Genomic DNA, 12,714 nt, shown 5'->3' with positions numbered 1-12,714 from the left:
TCCTTTTGTGCCAGGATTACTGCAAAACAAGGTGAGGGAACGATAAGATATCCACTCATTACAATAAAAAAAAAAAAAAAAAAAAAACAGGCCTTGTCATTATTTGCCGAAAGGAAGGGGCAATCTATTCATTTACCTCGTATTATAGGCTGAAGTTATTTCAAATGTTCAACAAGGTACCCGATACTTGCTGATGGATGAAGGGACAACCATTCGGTTCTAGTTAAATAAACAGATAAGTATTTTAAACTTTCATTCTGTTATGCTTATTCAAAATGCAGTTTTACATATATATGTGTTTACCAGATTTTTAAGGTCACGAAATCATTTAAGTTACATAGCCGGTTCTATAGAGTTAATAAATAGATTTATATATATTAGCAGCTTGAAAGTATATTTTAGTTCTTGGCTGCTGGTTTATACATGTTAAACCTGAAGCTTTCCTATTTATGAGTCAGTTTTATCAAATCGCGTAACCACTCGATTTCACCAAACGTTTATTTCCAGTTGATGACTCAATTTTTAACAAAAATGAGCCGCTCGAAAATTTATTTAAATTGGCTCCTTCAAGAGTATTGTTCGTTGGTTTCAGACATACCATATCGTCAACCGAGCTTAGTGTCAGATCCTTGGCTTATTAAATTACAAACACATTTTGTTAAATATATGGCTAGTCAAATTGCGAGCATGTTTGTTTCGAGTTAGCAAAACCACTTTTTGACACTGGGACTAAGCTTCTCTATATTGAGGCCTCGATGAGAGGCATCTTCTTTTTAGTCTCAATTGTAAAGAATCTTAAACTATTTAAGAGATTTTGCAGGTTACTTACTTCACAAAAATGAAAGGAAGAATCTCAATCAAATACGCGTCGGACCGCAAACAAATTGGGTTCTGGCTTGCAACAATGTTACTAAAGTTGGGCTTGTTTTAAATGCGTTGGTGCACGCCACGTTGCTGTGTGGTATCGCGAGATTACGCTGTGCAGAGGACTCGCCACGGAAATTGAGATAAGCGAGGTGGCCATCTTAGCCTGTGCAAATTATTTGCACAAATGATCACATTTCGGTATAGAATTTAATTAAGTGATGGAACGAAAACCATCAAAGGAACTTATTGAAAATTTGTGACAAAATGTTAATGTTACAGATTAGTTACTGCATTCGAAAAAAAGAAAGACAGGTGTATTTACAACCAAGTTGGATTTTTGTATCACGTCTCTAGGCTTAGTTGGGTTTGTCTCGTAGTCAGATGTCTCCTTCCAAACCCATCCATTTGTATATGTTTGGTTTTAAGGATAGGATTTTTTAGGTATATAAATTAGCCAATTTTATATCGTATACAGAGGCTCTGTCGCCTAGAAACGGCGCTCACATTCTAAATAATTCATATGCATAAAATGGTACATTTACTTCAGAGTCACAACAACCAACAGATCTACTCATTAATCACATATCGTTGCAAAATCATATACGCTAGTACAAATCGTTACAAAATCCTATTGGCTAGTACAAATCATTTAATACATTATCGGTGTACATTTGCTGGTTCCAATATATCGCTAATATGGCTTACTTGGAAATTCACAACAAATCTACACAATTATCAAAAAGGAACAGAGGAATCAGCAGGACACAGTGAAAAAAAGCATTTATAGATCAATAGATTTTAGGTTAAACATGCTAGGGTATGCCATTCTGTACAGGAATTCATTCCATTTTTTACACTATCTGCAATTTCAATCCAGCGATTTTCTTTGATGGTTAGATTTTTTTCGCCATTTTTCTGTCTGATAGAGGGTTTACAACATCAATTACCCACCAGATCATTTCTCTTTCAGAGTGTTTGGCACGAGAGTAATGCTCTACTAATGGGGCATTTTCAACTGAGCGACGAATGCGAGACTGGTGTTGGAGGATTCTCTGCTTTATCATTTGGGTGGTTTTACCAATGTACAATTGTCCACATGGACATTTAATGCAATAAATTACATTACTGGTTCTACAGTTGGAAAAATGCCTAATGATAATTTTTCGGCCAATGATATCAAAACTTTTAATGTTTATAGTAGTATTGCATGCCATACAGTTGTTACATTTGAAATGGCCTTGTACTGGGGACAGTTGTTTCATGTTGTCCACTGTATTTAGATCCCGGCAGTCATAGGCATGTACCAAACGGTCTCTCAGATTGGGGCCACGCTTGAATGCGAACATTGGTCTCTCTTTTAGTTCAGGTAGTTCTTTTAACAGGGGCCAACTTTTTGTTACAATTCTTTTTACCTGTTGGCTAAATGTGCCAAACGTCGTTACACATACCAGTGGTGCCTGGTTGTTCTTTGGTTTAGTCTGGAGCAGTGCTTCTCTATTATTGTACCAAGCGCATTTCATAGAGTTCTTGAGGAGCTTGTTTGGATAACCTCTGTCGTGTAGCTTTCCTTTCAGAATTTTTGCCTCATGGAAATAATCGGTCCGTTTGAAACAGTTTCTGCTACGCTGATAAATAATAATAGAACAAAATCCCTTGCTGGCCTTTTTTCTTATAACAAGTATTGCCCGAGCCCGCAAGGGTATATTGGGTTGCTCACCTTCATATTTTGTCTTCTTTGAAACATGACGCTCTCATTTGCCTTATTAGGTGGTCTCTTTTTTCGTTCAGTTTTCCCAACTTCGTTCAACTTTTTTCATTTCCAAACTATGCTTGCAGTTGGATAGTAAAGGTGACATGGACCCTATTGACAAAAAGGAAAATGCCTCCGTGCTGTGAAAGAAACAGCCATAAATTAGGATTCAGAGAGAACCTTATACATCTAGATGCCAGTGCACCTGCTGGAATAATTAAAGCTATGCCTTGCATGTATGTTGTCCTGGGGCCACCGTACTTGTGGATGGCAGTCTGACTGCTGCCATTGCTTCAGGGTTTCCGCCAAGTACGGTGATGGTGGTAGGACCTCCACATGACCGCCGTCTCAACCGGGATCCAGGATCTTGCAGTGGCAGTGGTGAGAGGGGCAGTATATGGTGGTGGTGCCGATGTCGGCACTGCAGAAATGATTATGATCTGCCTTTCTGACGCCCATTTCATGGCAAAGACCCTGCAATGAGAAGGGCGGCAGAATGGCAAGGGGAGGGTGTCTAAACAGGGTCCCTGTGTGAAGCTGCCTATGGGGGTGCGTGCAGGGGGCCACCCTAGAATTGCACTGTCATGCATGCACGACATGGTGCACACCACACAGTGGCATCCCTGCTGGCTGTAATCCTCAGCCAAAGCATGCGCTGCTGTGGGACCACAGGCGTGGCCCCACCAGCCCAGCTACAACGTTGTAATAGGGCAGGAGAGATGTCGCTGGCTTGGTAGTCTTCCTCGGACCTTCATGACGGCGGTACATCAGGAAGAACTCCACAGTCATATTAAGGTCCTACACTGTAAATAACTTAAATTGCTCATTGGAAATCACAAAATACACTTCAATAATTAAAATAAAATGAATCAGTTGAGTAATTCCAACAGTAAATTACAATTTAAATATTCATTTAGCAAATATTAGTTTAAAATAAGAAACAATGATTTATAAACCTTTTTCACATGTGTTCCCTACAGACCTAGGAGCCCACTATATTCTAAGTATTTAATTAAAAGCAAACACATTTATTTACACATCACATTTTACAAACTATACCAAATGTAAAACAATATTATTACTAATTCTTAAAAATAATATAATTAATATATTAAAGTAATTAACAATTATTTTTATACAACTATATTAAAGTAAACAATACTATATAGAAACATATTGTCAAAAAAAATGTCTTACCTTCTATACTCTATCCATCAATATTTTTATCATTGGTCAGCTCTGAAGTATTTCTGAAGCAATATTTTGGTCAGTCACCAATAGTGAATTTCCTTCTAGCTATGTACTTAAACATATTTTGAATACATTGTATTGTATACACTTTGCAGTCATATATGGTGGTATAATATATAGTTGAAGGTATGATAAATATGAATTTAGCATACTTATATATATATATTTTAACTTTTGGAAAAGTTGCATTCTCATGTTAAAAGAAGACGTCCGTACATAACTACATTAAAAGAAAAGTGTTTTTTAAAAATATATTAAAATATTTCATAATGATAAAATCATAACACATTAGTAAGAGAGAAATATTATTAACAATGTATAAACACATGCAGACATTTAAAGAGTTCAAAATCTTAAAGAAAGAGGAAGAAAGGAAAGAGAGAAGGAGTGGAGAAAATAAGTTGTATCTGATAATATATACGAGGCAGAAAAGAATTATGAAATTAAATACTTTGTTTTCTAAAAAAACTGCGTTAATCATAATGAATAGATAACATACAACTATCTAACAGTGCATAGAAATACATACATATCTCAACAAACACATGTACATATAATATACAGCTAATAAAATTAAATGAATAATGGTAGCTTGGGTACTTCTGAATTTGGTTGCGTTTTGTATCTTTACATTTTGACAATGTGTGTTTATCCAGCTGTGTATTCATGGTTTATCTGTAACAATGTGATGAGCTGTATTTGCTAGATTGATTTAAGTATATGGATTAAAGGAAAAGGGTATGCTTTCTAATAATATAAGTCAATTGCCTGCCCCATGCCCACACACAGATGTCAATGTGAGTGAGGTTTACAGGCAACAATGTACCTTATTTTTGCAGGAAGACACTTTGACCCATTTAAATGAACACTGTCAAAACTTTGACTCATGGGATACTTTTAAGTATAACCTAACCCCACCATGTCCACTTCACAGGGGTAAGGAAGAATCTCTGACTTTCAACAAATGTCCTCTTGTTGCAGATTTAAATACTAATCTTTTTCCTCAAACTATCTTTACTTAAAAACTTCTGCTCTAGTCATCTAATTATACTCATGGATTGCTTTGATCACTAGTGGGATTTTTTCTTTTTCTTCCCATGTGTTTTTGGCAACGATCTACTAGTTACCACTTATTCTTTACTTAGATTCATCGCCCTGTTTGACACAACTGTGTCATTTGCTGTGGGATGAGTAATTTCAAAACGTTCTACTTCCTTATCCACACCACCTTGTTTTAGGATGCTCATTGCCCCGTCTTTCTTTTAGGTAAAGGTTCTATGCCCAGTTGCCAGCACTGCAGCCATTATCATCCATCCTAGGACTGTCTAGCTCTCTGTAAGTTTTCCTCTACTCTCAGGTGAATCACTGAACTGTCCAACCATTACTGATGGCTACTTTTTCCATTGAATTATCCTCTAGCTCATAGTTCCCTGCACTGTTTCCCAATCCTGATGATGATCTCCTAGTCTTCATAGTGGTCTGCCCCCTTTGTTAAATACATTCTTGAGTCGAGAGTCATTTATTCTTCTTTGTTATAGAAAGTCACACCCTCAAGTTTGTCACATTGTGTGATCCCTTCAAAGAGAACGTAATAAATTAATGGTTGGTAATTTCCGTATTGTAAATAGACGCACCTCAAACTATTTAATTTTGGTGGTTGGATATGTAGAGCCTGATTCACAAAAGTAAACTTAGACCAAAAGTTTAAGTTTAGAGCTGAAGTCTAACTTGAGTACTACTAAAGTTAGACTTTTGTTCTAAGTTAGACTTTTGGTCTAACCTTAGACCAAAAGTCTAACTTTAGTAGTAGTAAAGTTAGACTTTAGGTCTAAACTTAGACTTCAGGTCTAAACTTAGACTTTTGATCCAAGTTTACTTTTGTGAATCAGGCCCAATGTTTTTAAGATTTATTTTCTTGCTGATTGAAATGTGCATCCGTATATTGTTGAATTTATGATTGAAAACGTCCAGAGTGAGCTTCGGTCTTTCGGTATCAATAATGTAGAGTTGATCTCATTGATTACAGAAGGAAGATCCAAACTGGTTCCAACCGATGAAGTCCACTTAAACCAATTTCATTTTCGCCAAGCTAGGTTGTCTACCTTTTCTATAATGTGAATCCTTTCTAGCATGGCAGTAATATAATCATTAGCACCAGGAACCAAGCAGAACAAGTGCATGCTACACAAAAAGGTTGCTTGGGAAGGATTGATATGCGTGGAAGCATTTGAATCTTGAGATGGTACAGTATAAACAATCAAGCTAAAGAGGAAACATAATTTACAGTCTGCCTCCAAGAGCATTCTGAGTGTACAACAGAAACAAATAAACTCTGAATGGATGAGGAATCCGTTGTGTGCAGACAATCACTTTGACTGGGGATGATATGGTGCGGGGTTTTATCTAGAGTTCCTATTATTAGTAAACCAGGAACAGCTGTGTATATCTATGAGGGATTTAAACATATCATCTGCATGTTACACAACTTCCTGCAGCAGACACTGAACCCATTAAACTACTTAGTGGGTACAGAAGTAGAGAACACCATTCATACGTGCTGTAATGTAAAAAAAAGGAAACGTGTTGCCAGTCCAGTAGAATCAGATTTACAGAATTTATTACAAAAAAAATATAAGCTTCTGTTATCAAGGAATACGTTTGAAAGTCAGCTACACCCATGGTTCTTTTTGTTTGGAAATAATCTTTGGGAGACATTGCAAGACGCTTCCAAGTATCTGTTTTCTTGTGACAGTCAGTCTTCCTAGATCCAATCCCTGCAAATACCATTATCAGACCTAGTGACAAACCCCCTTCATCGTTTTCAGATCTATGATCATAGTTTCAGGTTTTAATTTTTTCGCCTAGCCCGTTTGTCGCCATCAAAAACCTTTCTCAACATGTTAGAGTTGGATCATTGACTTCTACAAAATATTATTGGTCGGACACATTTAAGGGCTATTTAGAATGTGGCAAGAGTGGGTGAACTGCAGTAAACTGCTGATTCATCATCCTGCCAAACTTGAGCTTCCCAAAACTCTTGTAGAGGTGGACAACCACTGAGTTTCCATTGAGGGACTCTCAGCCATCTCTTCTTGGCATAAACCCTTGACCTGGCAAACTGTCAACACTGGACTTCCAGGTCACCGTGGCACTTGTCCTGTTCTATTTAGAGGGGGTGACCATCACATATTGCTGCGTGGGACCCTCAAGAAGAGGATAGTGGGCACAGTTAGGGCTTCCGATACTTTGTCTTTCAAGAACAAACTACAGCTTTGGGAGTTCATTCCTTAAAAACAAAAACGTGTTCTAACCGGGTGCAAGAAATATAGTACTGCTCGGCAAACAATTCGTCCTTCAGAAGAACTGATGCTGCGCAGTTGCTCTAAAACCTTAGACATCCCTGCAAGACAAGCAAGAATCTCTAAATCTGACAGGCAATTTTTCATGAGTGGAGCTCACTGATTTGGTGGGATGACACACCAACCGCGCCCTATAATTTAGATCCAGAATGTTTGTTCAATTCAAATCTCTATTCAATGCATTACCCTCCTTATATATGTTTAACATGTGTAGTGCAATATATTTCTTTAAAGGTGCAACACTGGTTCAGTAAACGCAGACTCACGAAGAAAAATTGCTTGCTTGCTGCAGATCATTGTTTGAGGTGCTAAATTTGCATTCTGACTAGAGTTATTGTGACCTTATGATGTCAGCTTTGGATAGTAAGTGCGAACAAGCAAAAAACGTGAGTCTTTAATCTTTTAAGTCCATGCCCCAATCTCTGCTTCCCTCAACAATTATCACCCTGTGGTATTCTTGATTCATCATATGCCTGATCTGTGCCATCAAAAATGCAATATGTGATTACTGACACAAAGTAGCATCAAGTCATTTGTATCCTAGAAATAAAGACTAGCGCTAAGAATGTAATGTGCCATCCTTTTTGATGGTCCACTTGCCTTCATAGCCAGATGATCAGATTTCAGTGCATCCTAAAACATACCCCATAATGGTTCACACATTAATCCCAGCAGATAGTTCATTAATGTAAATATCGTACATGCCAAAGAGTTTGCCCTCTTTGCTTACTAAGAATAGGAATGAAATGATATTTTTGTGTAAAATGGCAGCGAATTTATCAGTGGCTGCACAGCTGCATTTATGTATGCAAATAATCTCAAATATATTCAACTAATGGGGAAACTTGGCCAGTATTGTTGCAGTTGATTTCTATACAAGAAGGAATTTAATGCAAACTAATTATGTAGAGACATCGTTTTGATACCACTGCCTACTAAATAGTGTTTACATATGAGGAACAATTCCTCTGCATGTAGTCACTCAATAATTTACGATATGTACTTAATAAACCGGACAGATAAAGGGAAATTCGTGTAATGCAGGACAATTACATTGCCATGCACAATTTACTGATTATTAAACCAGAGTCACTGGAAAATATAAAAAAGGAATCAGGATGAATATGTTCTCCTAGAAAGGCCGCAGGTTTAAAAAAAAAGTTACAATCCTAATTATACTCCTGAACTAAATCTGAAACACGAATACACAACATTGATGTAGGGACAAGTGAGGCTTCCCACTGAACTTATGCTAAAGCATATATGCTCTCGCTTGAATCCCCTGCTCGCTGATATGTCCTCCTACACATCGACTACAATAAAAAAAAATGAGCCATATTATTTGGCAGATTGAATCAGTTCAAAGTTTGTGCACCTGGCCATTTAACCAAGGGGTACATGTTTTAATGATTGTGGAAGCTGGACCTGTGGGCAGGGTCTGGCCAATTTCGTCTTCTTTGCCTATTCACTCTGGTTTTGTGTGTTCTGACATTAAGTGATTCACATGCATTTTCTCTCATTTCACATTCATGGTTATTTTCGCCATTCTGATGTCTAATCAATTCAAAGTTTGAGGTGTTGAAATTTCATTTCAGTTAAGAAATTTGCTTCAATAAAGTCCTACCTTTAATGAGGACTGATCATAGTGCAGTATTTTTTAAGATAGCTGTCCCAGTGGAAAAATCCTTCTCTGGAAATTCGAGAAATTCCACTGAAACACATCACTTGTGGAAAATTAATAAACTATAGCTTGATCTTGCTCAGCAGATCCCCAGTTCATAATAGACACCGATACTGATACTGCTTCCTCCAATTTTTCAAATTGAATTAACTGCGGTTACACAGCTAGCCCCGAAAAACAAGAATAAGCTATAGGTAAAATCCATCATTCCCTTGGTATTCTTCTGAACTAAGAATTGTTTTTTTAAAATGCAGGACGCAATAATAGAGATGGAGGAAAAACTGTAGAATAAAAGAGAAAAATAAATATAAACTAGCTATTGAGGAGTATAAAGCTGTCATTAGTTTTGCAAAAACCAAACATTTTACTAAGAAAATTGGTCTGGCTAAAACTTCCGTTGGAGAACTTTTCGAAACTGTCACCTCTTTCGCAAATTTTGAACAGTTTCTTCCACATCAAGAATTTTGTAATAAACTTTCAGACTTTTTTCATAGGAAGGTAAATAGTGTTTACGAGGAGATTTCTGCCAATGTAAATCATATGGTTGACTTTGCTTGCTCCTCTTTTGTAGAGCGAGGTGATAACCTTCATGATTCATTGAATGACTGTGACAGTAGCCTTATTTTAACAAAGAAAAGAGTAATGATACTCATAGAAACCACTGAATCTGGTTCCTCAACTAACCTGTGCTCGCCTTATGTATTGCAAGTGGTTCTCTACACGATTGCTGCTCTCTTAGTTTACTCTTCAAAATAGTGTTCATCTTAGATCACTTTCCAACAGCATGGAAACAAGCATTGGTACATCCTATTTTTTTAAAAAAAAACCTTCCCAAGAACCTGCAGAGGTCAAGAATTATCGGCCTATATTTTGCCTACCGTTCCCTGAAAAAATCATGGAAAAGGCCGTAAATGAAGCCCTGGAGGCATTTTGTAGACTAAAGACTTTCTGGATTCATCGCAACATGGTTTTAGGCTGCAACACTGTACACATTCAGCCTTAGTCATTGCTTGTGTGGAGATTCAAAAGCAGGTGGATAAGGGAAGGAGGGCTACACTCATTCTGCTAGACCTCTCAGCTGCATCTGATATGGATAACCATCAAGTGCTTGTCAACCAGCTTGAGACACTGGGGATTAAGGGTTCAGCCCTGACCCTACTCTGTTCTTTTCTATCGAATAGAGAACAGGCTGTGGTGCTTGGAGGGCATACCACTAACTCTTTTTCTCTTCCTTGTGGGGTGCCTCAGGGATCATCACTATCCCAAACACTATTTAACATCTGCGTCACCCCCTTAGCAAAATGTATTTGACCTCGTGGTTTTTCTGCAATATCCTAATATCCTATGCTAATGATACACAGATAGTCGTATCAGTTACATAGACATTGTGGCCAACCCGAATAAAAAGAATCGTGTATCGGGGCCTCTCTGGGGTCCGGGGTGGGTGCACCCTCTGCTGCGCTCTCGGCTGCAGTGCGGGGGTGGGACAGAACCGACTCTGTGCTCCCTGGGCCATCAACTCACCTGCGTCAGGGGGCCGTCACCGGGTGCGACCTCGAATGTGGGCGATGCTGCCTAGATCCATGCTGACGTGAAAAGGTCTGGGTTGTAACTGGGGCATAACATACAGCCCCAGCAATTGCCACAGACCAGACTGTACAATGCGGCGTGTGGGACGCATCGGCCAGAACAAAACTGACTCCTGGGCGCTGCCCCTGTCGGCAAGCCCGAATAAAAAGAATCGTGTCTCAGGTCCTCTCCGGGGCCCGGGGCAGGTGCACCCTCTGCTGCCTGAGGCTGAATTCCCAATCCGGGTGCAGGTGAGAGACTGTGGGCGACATACGGAAGGCTGAAGTCCCGTCCCACTATCCGTAATAGCCTTTCACGTGCAGCGGAGGTGGGCTCTCGGCTGCAGTGGGGGGGGACAGAACCGACTCAAACTGGTTCAACATGATCCCTACTGAGGGGGACCAAACTATGGCTCTGTGCTCCCTGGGCCACCAACTCACCTGCATCAGGGGGCCATCACTGGGTGGTCATACATTAAGCACCACAACGCGAGAGTGACACCAAATACGGAGCAGTACACATCACACATACTTAACTGAACTATGAGATCCTGGTGAAAGCTACACTAAAGGGAGACGCACCACCACCGCGAGGAGCCCCAACAGGTCAGGGGGTCAATGTAACACGGCCATAGCCTAATAGACTTGCAGGAGGCGACCTAACCTGCAGAGAACTCCGGGTGAAGGCGGCGGGGTGGACAACTACGCAGAATTGCACCAGCTTACCTGTGGCGCAGCCTGCTCTGGATAACCACGGGCGGTAGCAGGAAAACCAAAAGGCTGCACGTGGACATTGGCCTCTGCCTGCCGCAGGCAGGCAGCGGTTATTACTGTTGCCTCTTTCCCCCACTGGGTGGCTGGCGGCACTGACCGGTGTGCTGTGCATCATGGGAGGCCCTGGACAACGCGTGGTGCAAAGTAACAAGCTGGACAATTATACCTACCAAAAAGACCAGTCGGCCACACAAGAGACACCCCTAGAGCCAGGTGACTGCTCACAGTCCACAAAACCTAAGGAAGTCACCCTGCACTACGTCATGGCCGCCTTACACCAGGTACAAACATCTATTGGCACCATTTCCAGGGACATTACACTACTGCGTGCTGATGTTTCTAAGATGAGTACGAGAATGCGGAGGTGGAAACTGCCACAGCAGCACTCTCCACTTAGACGGCGGTCCTAAAACAACAATTCAGAAAATTGGAACTGGCACACAAAGAAATGGCTGACAAGCTCGACCATCAAGAGGGCTCCTCAAGACGGAATAACGTGCGCCTGGTGAGAATACCGTAGACTGTGGGGAGCCAGCCCTGGACCTATTCGTGGGAGATCTCATTAAGACTGAACTACAGCCGCATGGGCTGTCTAACTTCTTCTTGGTGGAAAGAGCCCACCGGGTCCCCGGAGGAAGACCTCCACCAGGTCCCCACCTAGGCCCATATTAGCACGCATATTCAATTACCGAGACCGGGATGCAATTCGACAGGCTGTACACGTTGCCCCCCCAATATACGTTGACAACTGCATGGTGACCCTTTATCCGGACAACACGTCAGTGGTGACCAAGCAACGCTGTCATTACTTGGAAGTCAAAAAAGAACTGCGCAAGCGGAAACTCAAATACGCAATGATGTTCCCTGTAAAGCTGAGGGTAGAGGCAGAAGGAAAACCTGGTTCTTTACCACACCTGAGGAAGCTTACAACTACCTGGAGGGTAGGCGCCGGGCCACAGGGCCCAGAAGACAGGGACAAAGCAGAGATCTCCGACCGGTACGACGGCGCCGTTGGGAGCAAAAACATCGGGGGCCTCAGGGGGCACGCAGCAGAATGTACATGAGAACTCAGACTGAGATAGTATTTCCAGGTCCCCGTGACTCAGTGATGACAACCCCCAGCTAAGTGGACACACAGTCCGGACAACGCCATTCTTTGCTGTGAGAGGTCCAGTGCCCAGGTGTTAATGAACACCAAATTGTTGACAATGAAATCTTTCGTACGTGCAGCTGTGCCATTGCATGGGGGGAGCCTGGGAAGGTCGCTATACTACTCTCCCACCTCACGCAAGTACAAAGTTCGGGGAATCAAGCACTCTGCTATGTTGGGGTGGTGGGTAATTTTAAGTCCACCTTGCAGGGAGGCAGGGAGGTGGGAGTAGGCAAGGGACAGTTATGGGGATTATTGTTTGGTTTATTACAGATACACAGTACTATAATAGATGGCATACATGGTGGCAACAT

The sequence above is a fragment of the Lissotriton helveticus genome, chromosome 1_1, assembly GCF_964261635.1.
Source record: "Lissotriton helveticus chromosome 1_1, aLisHel1.1, whole genome shotgun sequence".
Classification (NCBI taxonomy): Eukaryota; Metazoa; Chordata; class Amphibia; order Caudata; family Salamandridae; genus Lissotriton; species Lissotriton helveticus.
The sequence above is the reverse complement of the archived record's forward strand: the minus strand, read 5'-3'. Positions refer to the sequence as shown.